This window comes from Crocuta crocuta, unplaced genomic scaffold (assembly GCF_008692635.1).
Source record: "Crocuta crocuta isolate KB4526 unplaced genomic scaffold, BGI_CrCroc_1.0 scaffold291, whole genome shotgun sequence".
Lineage (NCBI taxonomy): Eukaryota > Metazoa > Chordata > Mammalia > Carnivora > Hyaenidae > Crocuta > Crocuta crocuta.
The window spans coordinates 3,563,582-3,583,082 of NW_027527977.1; the positions used below are offsets into that span (position 1 = coordinate 3,563,582).

Sequence of the window (19,501 nt, forward strand, 5' to 3'; positions counted from 1 at the left end):
TGACTGAGCCAGCCAGGCACCCCTTATAGACAAAGTTGTTGTTGTTGTTGTTGTTTTAAAGTGATCTCTTCATCCAATTTGGAGCTCAAACTCACAACCCCGAGATCAAGAGTCGCATACTTTATTGACTGAACAGCAATTTTATTTTATTTGATTAAAAAACTTTTTTTAACATTTAATTATTTTTGACAGAGCATGAGTGGGGGAGGGGTAGAGAGAGAGGGAGGGAGACACAGAATCCGAAGCAGGCTTCGGGTTCTGAGATGGCAGCACAGAGCCCAAGCTCACGGATGGTGAGATCATGACCTGAGTCGAAGTCGGGCGCTTGACCAACTGAGCCACCCAGGTACCCCTGAGCAGCAATTTTAAATATACTCATCAAGTAGGCTTCATTAGGAATATAATATTTGAAAAAGATTCAAAAAGGGGGTTTACTCTAATGATTTGTGAGAGAAGAGTGTTTCAGGCAGAGAGGACAGCCAGAGCAAAGATTCCAATGGGCTTCAGGCCTGTTTTGATTTAGCAGAGTGAGCAAGGAAAGAGTAGTAAGAGCTAAATTCAGAGATTATGTGTGACCCTGAGTGAGTTGTGTGTGTGTGTACATGTGTGTGTGTGTGCATGTGCACGTGCACACACACACATGCCTGTATCTATGGAGCAATGATATAATTAAGAGTCAGCTAGTCAGTCTACAAATATTTATCTACTATGTGCTGTTCTAGGTGCTAAGAACACTGTGATGAAATATATCAACTTAATGAACATACATTCCAGTAAATAAACAAAAAGAGAATTTCAGATATACGGGCTATGAAGACAAAAAACAGAATAGGAAGTAACTTGAAGGAAGAAGCTGCTCTACTGGTATGTCAGGGAAGTTTTCTTGCGAAATTGATGCCGGGCTGAGGTCCCTGTAAAGAGAAGGCAGCTGCCTGATAAGTGTGAAAAGAACATTCCAAGAAGAAGTTACAGCAATTCACAAAGCCCCTGGGGAATCTGAGGGATTGCAGAAGGCCAGTGTGGCTGAAGCACAGTGGAGGAGTGGGAAAGAAGAGTTCCCACTGCCTTGATGATTAGGCAAGGAAGGCGGAGTCAAGTGATAGGTAATAATGCTTAAAGTTTGGAAATCACCCAATACATAATTGGAAGCCAGTGGATGAGTAATGATGTGATTAAGCAAATGTTTATAAAACATCACTGGGATTGTCATCTGAGGAAGGTTCCCAGAAGGAAACCAGGGAGAGAGTACTCCAAGAGAGAGGTTTCACTGAAGCCTAGAGAAGATAGAGTTTGCTGAAGGAAGGAGTGATCTGTCTGGCCAAAGGCTGCTGGCCAGCCCAGTAAGGGAAGGACGGAGAACTAACCACTAGGCTTTGGCAAGATCTAGGTCATTGGTGACTTCAGCAAGAGCCATTGAATAGAGGGCTGGGTATTGACAGCCTGACTGGAGTGGATTCAGAGAAAATGAGGCTGAGGATGTGGACAAAGCAGTCACAATCAGCTCTTTAGAGTTGAGTGGAGCTCAGTTTCGTGTCTAGGCTAGAATTCAAGATTCCTAACAGAGTTCTCTTCTATGGAGCACTAACAAGAATGAAATACTCCTCATATCATTTATAAAAAGATAGCTGTGTTACAGTATCACCTGCTTCTGAGATTGCCAATAACTTGATTCAAAACAATCCTAATCATCACTTGGACTAGGGGATCAGGGCTACTGAGAGAGCTGCCCCCGGTCTCTGTCTGCTTCAGGGAGGCATCAGGACCAGAGAAGAAAAGACAAAGTCCTGAGAGTGAGTTTGGGGAAGATATGAGGAGGAGGCTGTCCTGCTCTCAGACCTCTTCCCAGAGCTCCAGGAAAGGGTTGGAGAGTGACACAACTGGGTCCTGAAGCTGGGGACAAGGGGCAGTCTTAATCATATTGGGTGATTTCCTCTCACGTGGAGAGGAAAGAGGGCCAAGCTCTGTCTTTTTTATCAGATATGCCTGAGAGAGCTAGAAAGCCACATTGAAAAGTGAAAATATTTTTGTTCAGATCATGGACTTGTGTGTAGTTTGAAAAGTTTGAATTAATGATTAGTGTGGTGGTTAAAAAAAAATCAGGGTTGGCTCAGTCAGTTAAGCATTCAGCTTTAGCTCGGGTCATGATCTCGAGGTTCATGAGTTTGAGCTCTGTGTCAGGCTCTGTGCTGTCAGCTCAGAGCCTGGAGCCTGCTTTCGATTCTGTGTCTCCTTTCTCCCTTGCTCGCACTCTGTCTTTTTCTCTCTCAAAAATAAATAAATCTTAAAAATTAAAAAAAGATCAGGGTTTCAGTCATAGACAGAAATTATAAGGCATGGTATACTATAGTGTTATGAGTCTTTGGTCTTTTCAGTTATCTAGGCCTCACGCTTGTTTTAATGTGTTGCTGTCACCACCTTAAAGTTCTGAATAATATTTTTAACAAGGTGCCCTGTATTTTCATTTTGCGTGAAGCTCCACAAATTATTGCCTAAAGTGTGGGTTAGTGTTCCTCTGTAGGACAGGCATTTTGCTGTCAAATATGGCTCAGTTCTTGAATGGATTAAAGAAGGCAACCTCAGTATGTTGGTGGTTGTATGCAAGAGTAAGACTTCCCAGTATGGATGGGTAGACAAGTTTAGCGTTTCTAGGCATCGACATTCTCTCAGATCTTCCTAGAACACATGTCCTTAATTTTACACGTAAGAGAAAAAAAAACTAGTTTAAAATTATAGTTACTTCTAGAGGCGGCTGGGTGGCTCAGTTGGCTAAGCAGCCAACTCTGGCTCAGGTCGTGATATCATGGTTTGTGAGTTGGAGACCCACATCTGACTTCTCCTGTCAGCATAGAGCCTGCTTTGGATCCTCTGTCTCCTTCTCTGTCTCTTTCAAAAATAAATAAACATTTAAAAAATTATACATATTTCTGAATATTAAGGGAGGGAATTCTCAGAGTGCCTGGGTGGCTCAGTTGGTTCAGCATCCGACTTCAGCTAAGGTCATGGTCTCACTGTTGTGAGTTTGAGTCCCGTGTTGGGCTCTGTGCAGACAGCTCGGAGCCTGGAGACTGCTTTGGATTCTGTTTCCTCTCTCTCTGCCCTTCCAAACTTGTGCTCTGTCTCTTTTTCAAACTACGTAAACATTAAAATTTAAAAAATGAAAGAAATGGTTATGATGGTAATTTTATGCTTGTGTGTTTTACCACAGTTAAACTTTTTAAATTAAAAACAATAAATTTTTTAAAATTAATTTTAACTGTGGTAAATTAATTTTTAATTAAAAAAATTTATAAATAGTCCTGCAAACTCTCATATAGAGGTGCTTGGGTGGAACATATCAGACGTTTTCCTTCATTGTGGAAGGGATAGGAAATATGATATTTCTAGGTGATTAATGAGAGATTTGGTACCCAAAAAGACAAATTTCAAAGACTTGGTGCACTATTTCATCTCTTCGTCTCCAAAGAACTGTATCATATGAACTATGTTATGCTGTCTTGACTTTCCCTGTGTGTTTTTCTATTATCCTGATAATGTTTTAACCAATTCTCTAAACAAACATTTTTGAGAGCCTACAATGTGTGAGGCACTGCCCGAGGCAGTGGGTATATGGTAATGAATCTAACAGACTCATTTCATTCTCTGCTCTCACTGGTCATAAGGCTCCTGTGAGAAGGGCAGTTCATCAGTTCATCACTTAAGTAACTTGAAAAGTTTTCAATTAGCAATAATTGCGCCTTGGATAAACCTCATTGGCTACAACACTGCCACTGCCACTGCGCAAAGCTTCATCACTTAAGTAACTTGAGATAAATGTGTGGAAAGAAATTCAAGAGGCAAGGAGAGATTGTGACAGGGACTGAGGCTGGAGGTCTTGGGGGCTGCCCCAATTGTAGTAAATTCAAGATGGCTGCAAATTCTTTGCCCTTCTCTATTTACCCTCCCTCTGAGTCTAGACTGGTCCCATGACTTGTGTCGACCAAACGAGGGGGGTCGAAGTGAGACTGTGTAACTTCTGAGGTGAGGCCCTAAGAGGCTCACAGTTCCCACCTTTGTTGCTTGAAATGTTTTCTCCTGGAAGCCAGCTGTCATATAGGAAGCCGGGTTACCTTAAGACCACCATATTGTGAGGAAGTTCAAATTAGGCCCATAGACAAGAGAGAGGCCACAGGAGGAGCCCCCAAGCACCAGCCATGTGAGTGAAGCCTCCTCGGACCCTTTAGTCCAGCCCAGCCAGCCACCAGAGGAATGCAAGCGAGTTGATGACCCCAGCTGAGTGAACCCAGCTGAACTGTGTCTGATTCCTGTCTCACAGAATCACCAGCAAGTAAAATCTTGGTTGTTTCAAGCCACCATGTTTTAGGTAGTTTGTTACACAGAGGTAGCTAACCAAAACACTGAGGAAACAGTCTTTGACTGAGATGAAGTGATGTTTGAACCTTAGCACCTAGCTGTAGGAGAAGATTCCGACGTTGCCCCATGGCCGTGGGGGAGGGGCCTGACGGCTCACGGTTCGCTAGGCTTGATAGGCAGTAGATGGAGTAGTATTTTCTAAGCAACGGTGACCTTGCTGTCTCTGGGATTCGTGGGGACCTTGGCAGTGGAATGGACTGGTAGCATCTGAAGGCAGAGAGATTTGAGAATTGCTTATAGGGAATACATACACATGCCCAGTGCATTCTCATTTTGTGTCACCAGTCTATCTATGCACCGTAAACTTTTCATCCCTTCTAGCTCCTCTCTTGGCTGGGCATCCATCCCCCAAACCAGAATTTCCCGGTGCTGCTATGTGCCCGCTCCCCCCAGAAGCCCAGCTGCGGGGAACGCTGTGTTGTGGACAAACGGAAGAATTTCTTGGAAATTCTGCATCACCAGCCACAACACCGGCAAGACCCTGGTCCCTCCAGAAAGCAACACTTGCCCGCCTGGCCGTCTCCCCATCTTCCTCAGGAAGACGGCTTTAAATGGGAGGAGAGGCAGACATCTTTGTGCTAATAACAATGCACACTTCCTGTGCACCATAATCCCATTTTATTTATTTCTAAATTTTTTTTTTTAGAGACCGTGAGTGGGGGAGGGGCAGAGGGAGAGGACAGAATATCCAAAGTGGTCTCTGTGCTGTCAGCACGGGGCTTGAACTCATGACCTGAGTCGAAATCAGATGCCCAACCGCCTGAGCCACCCAGGCACCCCAGCCAGTATCCCATTTTAAATACCACAACAACCCATGAAGAAGGAAGGATGATCCCGACGACACAGATGGGGAGGCTGAGACGCAAAAGACATGAGAGACTGGTCACATTTGCACGGCTCGTGGGACAGTGCTGGGTGTGTGCCCAGTGAAGAGGAATGTACCTCCCCACACGCGCTTCAAACCATCCGGTCAGAGGCCTGAGTTCTTGGGGCAGCCTCTCTGCGGTGGGCACGCGCGTTCTTTCAGAGGTCTTTGATTCTGGAGTGGCGGGAAGAAAAGTTAGGATTACAATTCTGCTCTCTTGGCACAAATAGTCTTTTCTGGGGGCGCCTGGGTGGCTCAGTCGGTTAAGCGTCTGACTTCGGCTCAGGTCATGATCTCACGGTTCATGGGTTCGAGCCCCTCATCGGGCTCTGTGCTCATAGTCCAGAACCTGGAGCCTGTTTCAGATTCTGTGTCTCCCTCTCTCTCTGACCCTCCCCTGCTCACGCTATTTTTCTCTCTCAGAAATAAATAAAACATTTTAAAAAAATTTTTAAATAGCCTTTTCTGAAGTGATTTACCAATTTATTAATGGAAGTCATCAATTTATAAGTAGCACAAGTTTGGAAGGGGCATTGAGCACAGAGGCCTTCATTATGAGTCAGAAGATAGAACTTCTCCTTCCCATGAGAGCTGGAAGTCTGTGACAAATTTCTTTACTCTTCAGATTTTTCAGTTCTCTGTTCTGCCTCCTCCACTGAACTGAGGATACTTTTGAGGGCAGGGAATGTTCTGGTCTTCTTCATACCTTTAGGGTGTTTTTTTTTTTTTTAATTTTTTTGTTTATTTTGAGAGAGACACCGGGTGAGCAGGTTAGGAGCAGAGAGAGAGGGGGAAGGATCCGAAGCAGTCTCTGTGCTGACAGCAGAGAGCCCGATGTGGGGCTCGAACTCAAGAACCGTGAGATCATGACCTGAGCCAAAATCTGACGCTTAACTGACTGAACCTTCCTGGCGTCTCTTCTTCATACCTTTAGCATCTAGTACAGAGCCCCAAAATGTTTGAGGGTAGAAACAGGAAGGAGGAGGAGAAAGAATGAAGGATTTATCAGGTTATATGAGTCATGAGATCAGCGATAGGACTTAAAAAAATTTGCAGCCTTTGTTGACAGATAGGTGGATCTGGTGGCAAGGTTTTTAGGAGGAGACGGGACCTGTAGCGAGGGCCTCTTTTGCATAAAGGGCACAGACAATAGCGTTGTGTGTACATACGGTCAAATGCCTAGGCAACTGTCCCTTTCCTTGTTCCTCCCGACATAACTAATACCACACGATGACAAAGCGGTTCAACAAGGGGGCAGCTGTCAGCGACAACTCTGGCCACTTCCTTTCCTTTGGAGAGGGCACCAAGAATGGAGAGGTCAGAGGAGCCCCGACACAGATGCAGAATGGTGACTTGGTTTGGGGCCACCAAACTCACCTGATACGTGTTCTTTGGTGACCTTGATTCTTCTGACCTTTGCAGAGCAAACTGCCACTTTAGGATTGTGACAGGATTTTAACGGGGAGCATCAGCTGCAGAGGGCAAAGGAGGCATGCTAATAAGCTCCCCAATTCTGCTTCCTGCAGACGGCTTCAGTTTTGAAGGAGAAGGTATTATTTTTAGAATTCTTTCTTGTTTCATCCTGTGTCTTGAATGATTAACTCCTAGTGTTTCCTCTCCAATTGCTCCTGGGGAAGCAAATGCACTTTTAACCCAAACAGAGACTCGATGCCTTTTTAAAAAATCATTTTCAATCTGCGCCCCCCCATCCCCCATCTTCTGTTCTCACCTCTTCCCCCTCCTCTAAGGAAATCATCTCCTTCGAGTCTCCAGGACCATGGTTTACCTGGGGGGCGCTAACCTGGGGAAAGATACCTTTAATAATGGTTAAAGTCCAGTTTAACCCTTCTGGTGTCTAGAAAACATGACTTCATAAATCTTCAGGCTTGACTTAGGTCATTAGAATACGGAGGTAGGGGTGAAGAGATAAGGGAAGCAAAGAGCTCTGTATTTGGGAGGGGTTTGTTCGAAACTCCCCCCATCTTTCATGGAGTAGGCAGATGCAGTCACTATTTACTTACAAATCTACAAAATGTTTTCAAAATGTAAATGCACGCTGTGGTTTGTTTTTGCTAAATTATCCTTTTCTAATTTTAAAAAAGAAATCTCAGAGGGAAAATTATAGTTTTCAAAATTAAATGCAAATCAAAATCTATGAGCATCTTTGAGATTAAGTTTCTTAAGAGAAAAATAGATGCAGATAGCTGCCTTTGGGGAACAATATGTGCCCCAAACAAAAGAACATGCACTATGTGAGTAGTGAGTAGTTCCTAATACAGACTTATTTGACTCTATGTATTATTTCTTTTTTAAAACATGTGACTATGGTGACCAGTAAAGGAGCCTTTTTAAAAAAGGTGTTTGACTTTATAATTTTTTTTACAAATTTATATGTTACTTAAATAAAAAATTTTTTTAATGTTTTATTTATATCTTAGAGAGAGAGAGAGACAGCATGAGCAGGAGAGGGTCAGAGAGAGAGGGAGACACAGAATCTGAAGCAGGCTCCAGGCTCTGAGCTGTCAGCACAGAGCCCAATGTGGGGCTCAAACCCACGAACTGTGAGATCATGACCCGAGCTGAAGCGGGACGCTTAACCGACTGAGCCACCCAGGCGCCCCTTAAATAAAATTTTTTAATGTTTATTTTTAAGAGAGAGAAAGGCAAAGTGCCAGTAGGGGAGAGGCAGAGAGAGAGGGAGACACAGAATACAAAGCAGGCTCCAAGCTCTGAGCCGCCAGCACAGAGTCCGATGTGGGGCTCAAACTTACTTACCATAAGATCATGACCTGAGCCAAAGTCGGATGCTTAACTTATTGAGTCACCCACATGACCTTATATTTTACTTTTTTTTTTTTTTTTAAAGTAGACTCCACACCCAACATGGGGCTCCAACTCAGGATCCCAGGATCAAGAGCTGTATGCTCCACCTTCTGAGCCAGCGAGATGCCCCAAAGATGTTTGAATTTAAATGCAAAAACCTTAAGTGGATTTGAACTTGTAATGAAAACCAGATACATTTCGTGACCCTGCCAAAGGTATGTGTGTATGAGTATAATGTGTTTACTTTTAGTTATTTTTAAGGTTTATTTATTTATTTTGAGAGGGAGAGCAGAGAGAGAGAGAGAGAGAGAATGAGCACTTGCACAAGCAAGGGAGGGGGAAAGAGAGGGAGAGAGAGAGAATGCCAAGTATGCTCTGCACTGTCAGTGCAGAGCCTGACTCAGGGATCAAACTCACAAATCATGAGATGATGACCTGAGCTGAAGCTGGATGCTTAACCAACTGAGCCACCCAAACACCCCCAGTGCAATGTGTTTAAAGTCATACTGAGTCTGATTTGGTGGCTCCTGAGATGTAATGATTCACATTTTAAATAAACATAACTTGTCCTTTAATTCTTTAGAGCAAGTTTTATTTTTTTAATGTTTTTTTAAATTTATTTTTGAGAGTCAGAGAGAGACAGCGTGAGCAGGGGAGGATCGGAGAGAGAGGGAGACACAGAATCTGAAGCAGGCTCCAGGTCTCAGCTAGCTGTCAACACAGAGCCCGATGTGGGGCTTGAACCCACGAACTTTGAGATCATGACCTGAACCCAAGTTGGACGCTTAACTGACTGAGCCATGCAGGTGCCCCTAGAGCAAGTTTTATTTTTTTTATTATTTTTTTTAGAGCAAGTTTTAAATAAGCCTGAATGTGATAAGAAGTCTTACTGTTCATTCTTTGCGAAGTTTCAAGTAGTCAAGTCATAAAACGAATTTCTCAGTTTCTCTGACATCACTCATAGAAATAAAATCCTTGCTCTGAAGAACAGTGTGACACTCTGAAATACAAAAGGCTTGGGCAGAAGCACAGATGGGTGGGGGGAAGGGAGAGATTGCTCTCCCCTGAATTCATTGTCCCAGAAAGATGCTTTGTGGACAGGTTTTAGGGTCACATGTTGACACAATGGTTGTTAAGGCTTTCATGCAAAAAAGTTTGAGATAGCCAGTGTGAAATACTCACATGAAACATCAGCAGTGAGATCCTGGGACATAAAAAAAAAAAGTCATCGAAACTTGGAGTCTCTTTTATTTGTTTTCTCTCCCACCAAACCTTCCTGTTCTCATGTTAAAGAAGGAGGAAATATTTTTCGAGAACACATTCATCCTCATGTGCTTAGGGAATGAGAGAATGTTGCAATAGTGTATGACAGATTGTATTGCTTCTTTTGATCTCAAGTAGCTCACATTGTCCTTTACTGAACTGAAAGTTTGTCCAAACAAACTTAATCTCATACTCACAACCAAATATCAACCTCCCCACTCCTCCAGTAAACCTAAACAAGTCTGGTCTGCTTGAAATAATTCCTTCAGCAGCTTCCACTTCTCTCAGGGTTTAATCTGATCTGGAAAGGCAGACGCAGCTCCCTCAGGGCTGGCTCCCAAGCTCTCTGCATCCATCCACCTCATTTCCCAATGCCTCCTGCCATATTGACTTTGAGGTTCTTGGACGTCCCACATTCCCTCCTCATGCCTCCAAGCCTTTGTTTTTCCCTCTCTCTTTACCTCCATGTCTGCCTGACTCCGACAGGTCTTTCCACATTTAGCTCAGATGTCATCTCCTGAAAACCATCCTGGACCATCTATTTGCTTAATTCAGGAGTGGGGGCTCACCGGTGAGTTTCCATGCACTTGTCTGTGCCTCTACAGCAGTATTACACCAAATCAAACCCTTCGCCTTTTCCTATTTACTTTTTTAAAATAAGTTTTTAATGTTTATTTCTTTTTGAGAGAATGAGCACTTGAGCAAGTGGAGGAGAGGCAGAGAGAAGGAGACAGGCTCTGTCCTGACAGTAGAGAGCTGCTCTGGGGCTCGAACCTGAGATCATGACCTGAGCTGCATTTGAATGCTAAACCACCTGAGCCACCCAGGTGCCCTCCTATTTACTTTTATAGTAACACAAAACTATCCCACGGCAAGTGTTCTTTGCATATTTGGTGGATGCATTATTTAACCAGAGTTTGTTTCTAGCCCATGTTAACGTACTCTTGTGTGTCTCAGTGGATGAGGACAAATAAATCTTATAGTTTGTTTGACTAAGAATAGTTTCCTGATAGTGATTTGGCAATCTGAAAGTTAGTGGGGGGAGTAAACAATAGTTACTGAACAGACTGTCTTTGATTACCTTCTATGACTCATTTATTTGAACTAGGAATACTTTAAATTACTTTCGTGAAGGTCACATAATAACTAAATATAAAAAGAATAAACATCATGAAAACCACATATATTATGGATATATGCTAAACACTTTTTTGTGGCTGTTCCAAGTGCTATAATTGAATTCCAAAATTTATCTTGGAGTTCATTTATAAATTCAGAATTTATCTCCTTCACCTGACCCCCAAACACACACACACACACACACACACACATACACACACCACACACCCCACACACATTCCCTTAGAGCCACCTTACTAGATTTTGTCTTTATTAGTCCCTTGAGCCAAATGTCACCACATCTCCAAAGTCATAATAGATGTTGTAAATGAAATCAGAAAATAATGGTAAGAAGACCCATTCAGTTGGCATATGTGGCTCTTCATTGACCTCTTCAAACAAACCAAGAAATCAAGAGCGAAAATCATCTAAGAAGGCAAAAGTTGTAATATTCTCCCAAAGCCCATTGCACCCAGTCATGTGGATCTGTGCTGCACAGAGTCAGTTCTGCAAGTCAGCTGGTAGAGAGAAGAGTTATTTTAGAAAGATCATCTCAGGAAGCTTATTTATATTCTCTTTGAAGTGATGAGTCCAGTGAACTCTTGAACTGGACACTTGAAGTCCTTAATTTTTGCTGCCACTTGGAAAAGAATTACTCTTGATAATTTGTAATATAATTTATTGGCGAGCAACAAAAGCCACTGACAATATTGTCAGTGGGACTTTTGGCCTGCTTTGATAAATACCAGACAAAATGTTTGCAGGGTAGAACTTGAAAGTCTAATTAGACAACGTTCAAGATAAATGTCTCAATATCAAGCAGAGTTTATATTTTTAAATGGACACAAATGACTGTTAGAACATTCTACCCAGCAATTTTGTGTGCCAGAAAAATGAGGTGAGAGATCTGGCATGGAATGTTTTTCCACAGGTGAAATGAGAAAGAATGTTGAGCAAGAGACTTAAGACTAAGTTTCGGTTCCAGTTTTGCCTCTGTGACCCTGGCCAAGTCACTTGACCGTGACCTTGGATTTCCAAAACTGCCAAATGAAGGAGTTAGACTCTCAGTGTCCTTACATCTCTGATGATCTGGGTTGGATTATTCCACATTCAGATAAAGGAGGCCACATGTGTTTGGCCATATCAACCACCATTTAAACAAATAACCCTCCCTTGTCTTAATGGAGGAGGAGCTTATACATTCACCGGGTGGCCTTCCCCCGGGAGGAATGCAGATGAATTCCAAGTAGCAGGCACCAGTTGACCTGTGTCTACAATCTGTTCCAGCTGCACTGGACTGGGAGGATTTGGAGGCAGGGAGCCTGACCCAACCTGGCGAAGTGGGAGAGCAGTCAGATGCGCCAGCAGTTGCATAACCCGTCCCCAGGAGGGAGAGCGGAGGGAGGAAACAACCGTTCCAGGGAAAAGCTTCATTCAGGTTACTTGCTCTGTGTCAGGGCTCAATCCCTTCAACGGCCCTCCATCCACTTGCCTTTGCCTCTTGCTTTTGCTCTTCCCCACACCTTCTCCGGGCCTTCAGTTCCCTTCTCACTAGTGAGGCTGGATTCTTGTGGGCTCATACAGAAGATACTGTACCAAAGCCATTCACAACCACCCTCACTCTTCCTCTTGCCAGGACCCTGATTGTGATCAAGGGTGCCCCCAGCCTCAGGTAGCTAAGTGAAGGGCTCCCAAGCCTCAGCTCCAGGGGAAAACCCTGCCTGGTGTGAGCCAGGCACTGCGTTCCCATTCTCCTGTTATCCTCACTAGTGATTGGTTTGCATACGGGCATGAATTATAGTTCTGGCCAATGTGGGGGAGATCGCTAGAGGGACTTCTGGGAAAACACACATTGTGACGTCGGCGTGCAAAGCCTTACATACCATAGCCATCTTTTGAAAATGAGGAAGATAAGCAGACAGGCTGAGTGAACTTGGTTGAGCAGACAAATGGAAAGAGTCACCTAGGTCGTTGGTGATATAGCTGAGTTGCCTGGAAGCCATCTACCCCTTGAATTCCAGCTATAGGAGAGCTTTTTTTTTTCTTCCTGTTTGAGTCAGAAGCCAAAAACATCATAATACAGTTCATGCTGGCAACTGGCAAGGCAGTGAGGAGACTCCTGGGCTTTAGAATTATGTGGGCCTGGTCTCACATCTTAGTGCCTCCACATCTAGGTTGCTGCTGAGGAGCAAATTACTCTAAAACTTCACGACTTAGAAAAAACACTAAGCATATATTATCTCTCAGGTTCCATGGGTTGCAAATTTGGAAGATGGCTTAGATTTCCTCCTCTCATGAGATTTGTAAATAGGTACTGCCTGGGGTTGGAGTCATCTGATGGCTTAGCTGGAACTGGGGGACCAGCTTTAAGGGGCTCACTCATGTGGCTGGTGGGAGGCCTCAGTTCCTCACTACCTGCCCTTCCCTATAGGACTGTTTGCGTGTCCTCTGTTTTATTATTTTTAAATTTTTATTTATTTGTTTTTTTGAGACAGAGAGAGGGAGCAAGTGAGAGTGAGCGAGTAAGCTGGGGAGGGGCAGAGAGAGAGACGGAGGGAGAGAGAGAATCCTAAGCAGACTCCAGGCTGTTAGTGCAGAGCCTGACATGGGGCTTGAACTCGTGAACTGTGAGATCATGACCTGAGCCAAAACCAAGAGTCAGATGCTTAACTGACTGAGCCACCCAGGTGCCCCAAGTGTCCTCTGTTTTAAATAAAGATCTTATTATTTCAGTAAGAGAAGGCTAACAGATCAAGAGATGAATGCTAATGAAAAGATAGTTTGTTATACAGTCAGGTCACAAGGGGAAGGCACTGGGATTGGTCTGGGGATCAGAGGCAATAGGTGGAAATGTGAGCAAGAGCCTTTATGGTGATTTCCAGGGGAAAGAAGGGGTGAGGTAGGTTGAGAAGCCTATTAGGATTTGTTAGTTTGAATCATTGCAGTGGGCCCTGGGGTGTAATGGCCTTTCCCTAGGTGCCTAGTACCTGTCCATGGGATGAATAGTGGCCAGAGTGTGGGAGCTCAAGAAAGGAAGTGGTTGTGGACATGGGTCATGGACTGGTTGACTTTTGTATGAAAAGTGTGCTCACAGACAAGTCGTTTGTTATCTCTTAAGAATTGGCTTGCCCTGGGACGGGCAGTCCCTCCAGGGTCATTAGAGCCCTAGATGTCAAAGCATGGAAATACAAAAATAAAAGGCATGATTAGTACATCCTCCCAGCATGGTGACTGGCTTTGCCCAGAGTAAGCAGTCCAAGAGAGCGAGGCAGAAGTTGCAACGCTCTTTGCGATCTAGATTCACACACCATCACCTCCGCCATACTCTACACAGGCCATTCCTGACTAAACGTGGGAGGAGACCACTCAGGGTATGAACACCTAAGTGGGGGAGATCGTTGGGGTTCATCTTGGGGGTTACCACACACTTGAGAAATTACTTAACCTCCAAGTCTCAGTTCCTTCATCTGAAAAAGATGGTAATAACATCGCAGTCAGACCTCTTGGTTGCAAGCAACAGAAAACAATCCTGGATTACTCAGACAAAAGGGGAATTTACTGGATAAATTCAGGGCAACTCACACAATAGAAGGAGGCCTGAGAGCAGGAAATGTCGTGCAACGTGGATGGATTGGTCAGGAAACCGGTGTTGAAGTCACCTCCACCGGATACTGGATATTGCTCCCCGAGCTGAATTCCCAGCACCACAGCTGTTGTTATGAATCACTCTCAACTACTTCTGTCTCCTGAAGGCTCCGCTGTGCTGGCAGAGTGGGGACGGGAGAGTCTGGCCCCTTCTGCTTCCAAGAATTCAGCAAATGTCCACTGCCTCTTGGGATCCTCATGATTAAACAACAATAGATGAGCCTTTGGAAAATTGAGAGTCATCAGTAATTGGTTGTTTAATAGAAGGAAGAAAGCAGTCACCTTGAGGTGACACAAAGTAGCTTCAGAGATCTCAGGTAAAGGGATCTTACCTCAGACTCTGAAGCATCCTCATAATGTGTCCCCACATGCTGATCACTTCTAATCACACCCTCATCCTGCTCTTACACACATGCACACATTCTTTGTTTTTCCACCTTTATTGAGATATAATTGTATAAGCTTAAGGTGTACAAGGTGATGATTTGATACGTTTATATTGCAAATTCATTAAGCATAGTAAAGTTAATTAACACCTCCATCACCTCATATAATTATTATTATTTTTTTTGTAGTGAGCACATATGCATATTCTTGCTGAGTTTTATACAAATCCTATCTCCATTCTGATTTGGTTGTTCTATGACCTGATTTGGAGACTAGGAAACAGTATGTGACTAATTAAGAAAAGCTAAAGTAGGGGCGCCTGGGTGGCTCAGTCAGTTAAGCATCCAACTTCAACTCCGATCATGATCTCACAGTTGGTGGTGTTTGAGCCCCATGTCAAGTTCTGTGCTGACAGTTCAGAGCCTGGAGCTTCAGATTCTGTGTCTTCTTTTCTCTCTGCCCTTACCACCCAGCTCTCGCTCTCTCTCTCTCAAAAATAAACATTAAAAAGAAAAAAGAAAAGCTAAAGTAAAAGCTTCCTGTGAGAATTACAACCCTGAGCCCTTGGTGCTCTGATACGAACCACGCACGATTAATCACACTAACTGGTGGTGGCTTCTCTTTGTGTCATTATTACCTTTACCTGTCTCTCTGAATTGACAAGGCGTGGCAAGGTGCCTCTTCCCCTAGAGCCTGCACTTTCTTAGCTGCTGGCGTGGGTCTTGCTACTCCAACTCAGTCATTTCATTCAAAGTGCCTCACCTGTTTTAGGTTTGGACTCACTGTGGCTGATGTGTTGAACCTGTCAGTGGTTCTGAAACTTTCGTGTCCCTGATGATCACCAGGAGGGCTTGCTAACACACAGACCGCTGGGCCCCACCCCCAGAGTCTGGAATTGTAGGAAGGCTGGGATGGAATAAACATGCTGCATTTCCCAAGCTTATTTGACCACAGAGGCTTTTTAAGCATTTTCCTGGACTATCTCCCTGAATTAAGTTCCACCAGACTTTAGCCAGAAAACCTGGATCTATGCAGTGTCCCCTATCAGATCCCCCCAAAATGGAAAAGGCAAATAGGTTCTTCTTTGATCCGTGGGATAGTTCTATTTTTTTTAAGTTTATTTATTTATTTTGAGAGAGAGACAGAGAGAGAAAGTGTGGGGAGGGGCAGAGAGAGAGGGAGGATCCCAAATAGGCTCTGTGCTGTCAGTGCAGAGACCAATTTGGGGCTCAATCCCACAAACGGTGAGATCGTGACCTGAGCTGAAATCAAGAGTCGAACGTTTAACCAAATGAGCCACCCAGGTGCCCCTAGTCTCTCCTTTTTAAGAGGAAGGAAATTAATATAGGAACAGCTGGTGACTCAGGACACGGGGTGTGGTGCCTGTCTGCTGAGTGGCACCTGCATGAACTTGACAAAGCCCTTTGTCCTTTCGGAGGTGTCCTTTCTTATTTACAAAATCAGATCTGTAGGAGATCTGGCTGCATCCTAATGAACTAATATTTTGCAACTTCACAGCTCCTAGAAATGTCAGAAAGGGATGTATCAATAATGTTTGTCAATGGGAGACATGGGAAGTAAAGAAAATAGGTGTAAAAAGTCTTTTAGAAGTCAAGGATAGTTTTATGGGGAGAAAATACCTTAATGAATGTAAGGGATGGAGAATGTGGGATCGCATTTAGTTTCTGATGGCTGCCTTAACGTAGAACCACAAACTGGTGGCTTAAAAAGAACAACAAATTTTTATCAGTCCTGGAAGTCAGAGGTCTGACATGGGTCTCACCAGCCTCAGCGAAGGTGTCAGCAAGGCTGAGTTCCTGCCTGGAGACCCTAGGGGAGAATTCGCCTCCGTTCATTGTCTGGTTTCTGAAGGCTGCCCACATTTATTGGCTCCTGGCTCCCTTCCTCCATCTTGAAAACCAGCAACATTGCATCTCACTGACCATTCTCCCTGGTCACATCTGCCTCTCTGACCCCAGCCGGGAAATGTCTCCTTTTAAGGAAACTTATTAGGTTGCACTCACCCAGATAATTCAGGGTTACTGCCTTCTCAAGGACATCTGCAGAGTCCCCTTTGCCATGTAAGATAACATAGTTACATGTTCTGAGAACTCCCATCCTTGGGGTTGAGGGAGTATTATTCTGTCTTCTACATGGAGGAAATTTTGTGTTTAAAGAAGTGTAGGTATTAAGAAGTGTTCATATCTACACTTTTTCTGTAATTAAAATTTTTTTTTAATATTTATCTTTTTAGAGAAAGGGCAAGCAGGAGAAGGGCAGAGAGAGGGGGGTCAGAGGGTCCAAAGCGGCCTCCTCATGCTGACAGTAGTGAGCCTGACATGGGGCTTGAACTCATGAACCATGAAATCATGACCTGAGCCAAAGTCAAACGCACAGCTGACTAAGCCACTCAGGTACCCCTCTGTATCTTTAATAAACTATTCTCACTTCCAAAAAAAAAATTAAAGAAGAGAAAGAAAGAAAGAAAGAAAGAAAGAGTATGTGTTGACACAAAAAATTGAATTAGACTTCATGATATATGGGGTAAAAAGAAGTAGAAATGGTTGATATGAAAAAAAAAATCCAAGAAAGCAGGTAAGTTACAATAGGGACAAAAATAGTTAAGTGTTAGATACACATTAATTCTCTGTGAAAAAGNATTAAAGAAGAGAAAGAAAGAAAGAAAGAGTATGTGTTGACACAAAAAATTGAATTAGACTTCATGATATATGGGGTAAAAAGAAGTAGAAATGGTTGATATGAAAAAAAAAATCCAAGAAAGCAGGTAAGTTACAATAGGGACAAAAATAGTTAAGTGTTAGATACACATTAATTCTCTGTGAAAAAGCCAGAGCAAAGACCTGAGGCTTAGCATGGGATTGTTCTTCTGTTACATAGCATACCTTCACAAAACAGAACTAAAACCCTAAGACTCACACAGTTTAAAAAGCAAGGCTGCATCAGCTTTACTGAAGTTGGTCCTGGATGGCTTTGCTTGACTTTCACAGGTGAAAGATGGCGGAGGGAGTCCCATGAATGGTCTGAAGTCATCACAGAGCCCCAGACAGTGTTTGAAATAATTGTTAGGAACCTGGTGAGGTGAGGACAGCCTTGCCTTTATTTCGTGGCTTCAGGACGTGGAACAAAAAGAAACACAATATTTACATTCAAGGTGAGAGTGAGCCTGGGGCCAAGTGGGGACAAAGCATCATCCAAAGGTCAATCAGATGGTAAGAAGTAAACGCAAGTAAAAGTATTCCAGTGAAGGGTGTATACCATGGCTTTCTCCGCCTCAACATGATTGGCATTTGGGACCAGATGATTCTTTGCAGTTTTTTTTTTTAAATAGTTTATTGTCAAGTTGGTTTACATATAACACCCAGTGCTCATCCCCACAAGCGCCCTCCTCCATGCGCATAACCCCCCTTCCCCTCTCCCCCACCCCCATCAGCCCTCAGTTTGTTCTCAGCATTCAAGAGTCTCNCAAGCACAGGCTTTAAAAGGCGTTTCACCTGGGCAGGTGATATGCTTGTTTGCATTATAAACAGTTTGGGATCTATTATCTTGTGTCACTCATCTAGGTTAATTGCCAGTCCTTAGGATCCCTGGTTTGTAGAAGGAAAAAAAGGATGACTGGGGAGAGATTCTTGATGCAAGCTGGGCCATCTCAGACCCATACCAATGATTTGATGCAAACTAGAAAAGGTGCACCCCTTGTGGATGAATTCAAAGGGGTGTCCCTCTGGACTCGTCAAGAGTGGGGCTGGGAGAGCAGATGGCACCTAATCTGTAGCCCTGGTCCCACTCTGCATGGTGCCCTGCACAGTGAGCCCTTGGGCTGGAAGGTTAAGCTCCACGTCCCACTTTAGATATCATAAGAAACACGTGTAAAGCTTGGGATCAGACATGACATTGGGATGCTCTAGCTACAAGATGTCCTAAAGCTTTTTTACCATCAGAAATAGAATTTTCCTTACAACTTATGGTCAGAAACAAAGGCAATAGATTATGAAGCAATGAGCGAGAGGTGGTTTAGGAATTTTCTAAGGGAGGAGAAAGCAGAATCATAGTTAGAGGAGGCTCTGCCTATTTGCCTCTGTGTGTCTGGACTATTCATTTATAAAATGTAGGACCTATGTACTGTTGGTGGGAATGTAAACTGGTGGAGCCCCTCTGGAAAACAGTGTGGAGGTTTCTCAAAAAAAATTAACAGTAGAACTCCCCTATGACCCAGCAAGAGCACTGCTAGGANAGACACAGAATCTGAAGCAGGTTCCAGGCTCTGAGCTGTCAGCACAGAGCCTGACGCGGAGCTCAAACTCACAAACTGTGAGACCATGACCTGAGCTGAAGTCGGATGGTTAACTGACTGAGCCACCCAGGTACCCCTGATAAGGGATCTATGCTTTTATGAGTGAGGGCAGACCTCTAAAAGTCCTCCTAAGTGTTTGAAACTGCCCTCACTCATAAAAGCATGGCTCCCTTATCAGGGGTGCCTGGGTGGCTCATTTAGGAAATGCCATTCCGCAAAGCAATCATGATCTACTGCCTGCATTCCTGTGAACTTCCTTCAATGACCCCAGCAGACCAGCAGTATTAGCTCTCTTCCTGGATGACCAAGGTGTCAAGGGGCAGAGAGATTCTAAATCAAGGAACCCTGCATTGAATGCAGACGTTCCCATGTGCTACATGAAGACCCTGAAACACAGAGTCCGAGCAGCCGCTACCGTTTGCAGGGCCTACGCTAAGAGTACACGTGGAGACACACAGCTCAGCTCTGATGTTTAAAGAAAATTTGCTCCATCCTTGTACCTGGACAAATATATTTTCATAGCAACAAAACCGGGGGAAAAAGTGAAATCTGTGGGTTTTATCTGACTGTTTGCAAAAATTTAAAAAATGACGATTTTGTGATTATTGCACACTTGTGGGTATTGTTATGACACATTTAAAGAGCAGTAAAGAAGGTGACTGGGTGGTTCATGTGGT

General features: G+C 43.8%; 1 protein-coding gene, 1 long non-coding RNA gene and 1 pseudogene across 2 annotated transcripts in view; all 3 read right to left on the bottom strand.

The window, feature by feature from the left end:
* Positions 1 to 3,659: 3,659 nt before the first annotated feature.
* Positions 3,660 to 3,785, bottom strand: LOC144222385 (U4 spliceosomal RNA; annotated as a pseudogene).
* Positions 3,786 to 4,434: 649 nt separating this feature from the next.
* On the bottom strand, positions 4,435 to 6,897 carry LOC144222360 (uncharacterized). Its single transcript, XR_013332392.1, has 3 exons — positions 6,653 to 6,897; positions 5,223 to 5,449; positions 4,435 to 4,617 (listed from the first exon to the last, which is right to left on the bottom strand). It is a non-coding gene; the product is annotated as an uncharacterized LOC144222360 (long non-coding RNA).
* A 7,191-nt stretch (positions 6,898 to 14,088) lies between these two features.
* The window catches only part of ELOVL5 (ELOVL fatty acid elongase 5), a 97,423-nt gene continuing 92,010 nt past the window's right edge, over positions 14,089 to 19,501 (bottom strand). Inside the window, exon 10 of the transcript XR_013332390.1 lies at positions 14,089 to 14,347. The gene's annotated coding sequence lies outside the window, so the exon portion shown is untranslated. The remainder of the gene's footprint in view (positions 14,348 to 19,501) is intronic.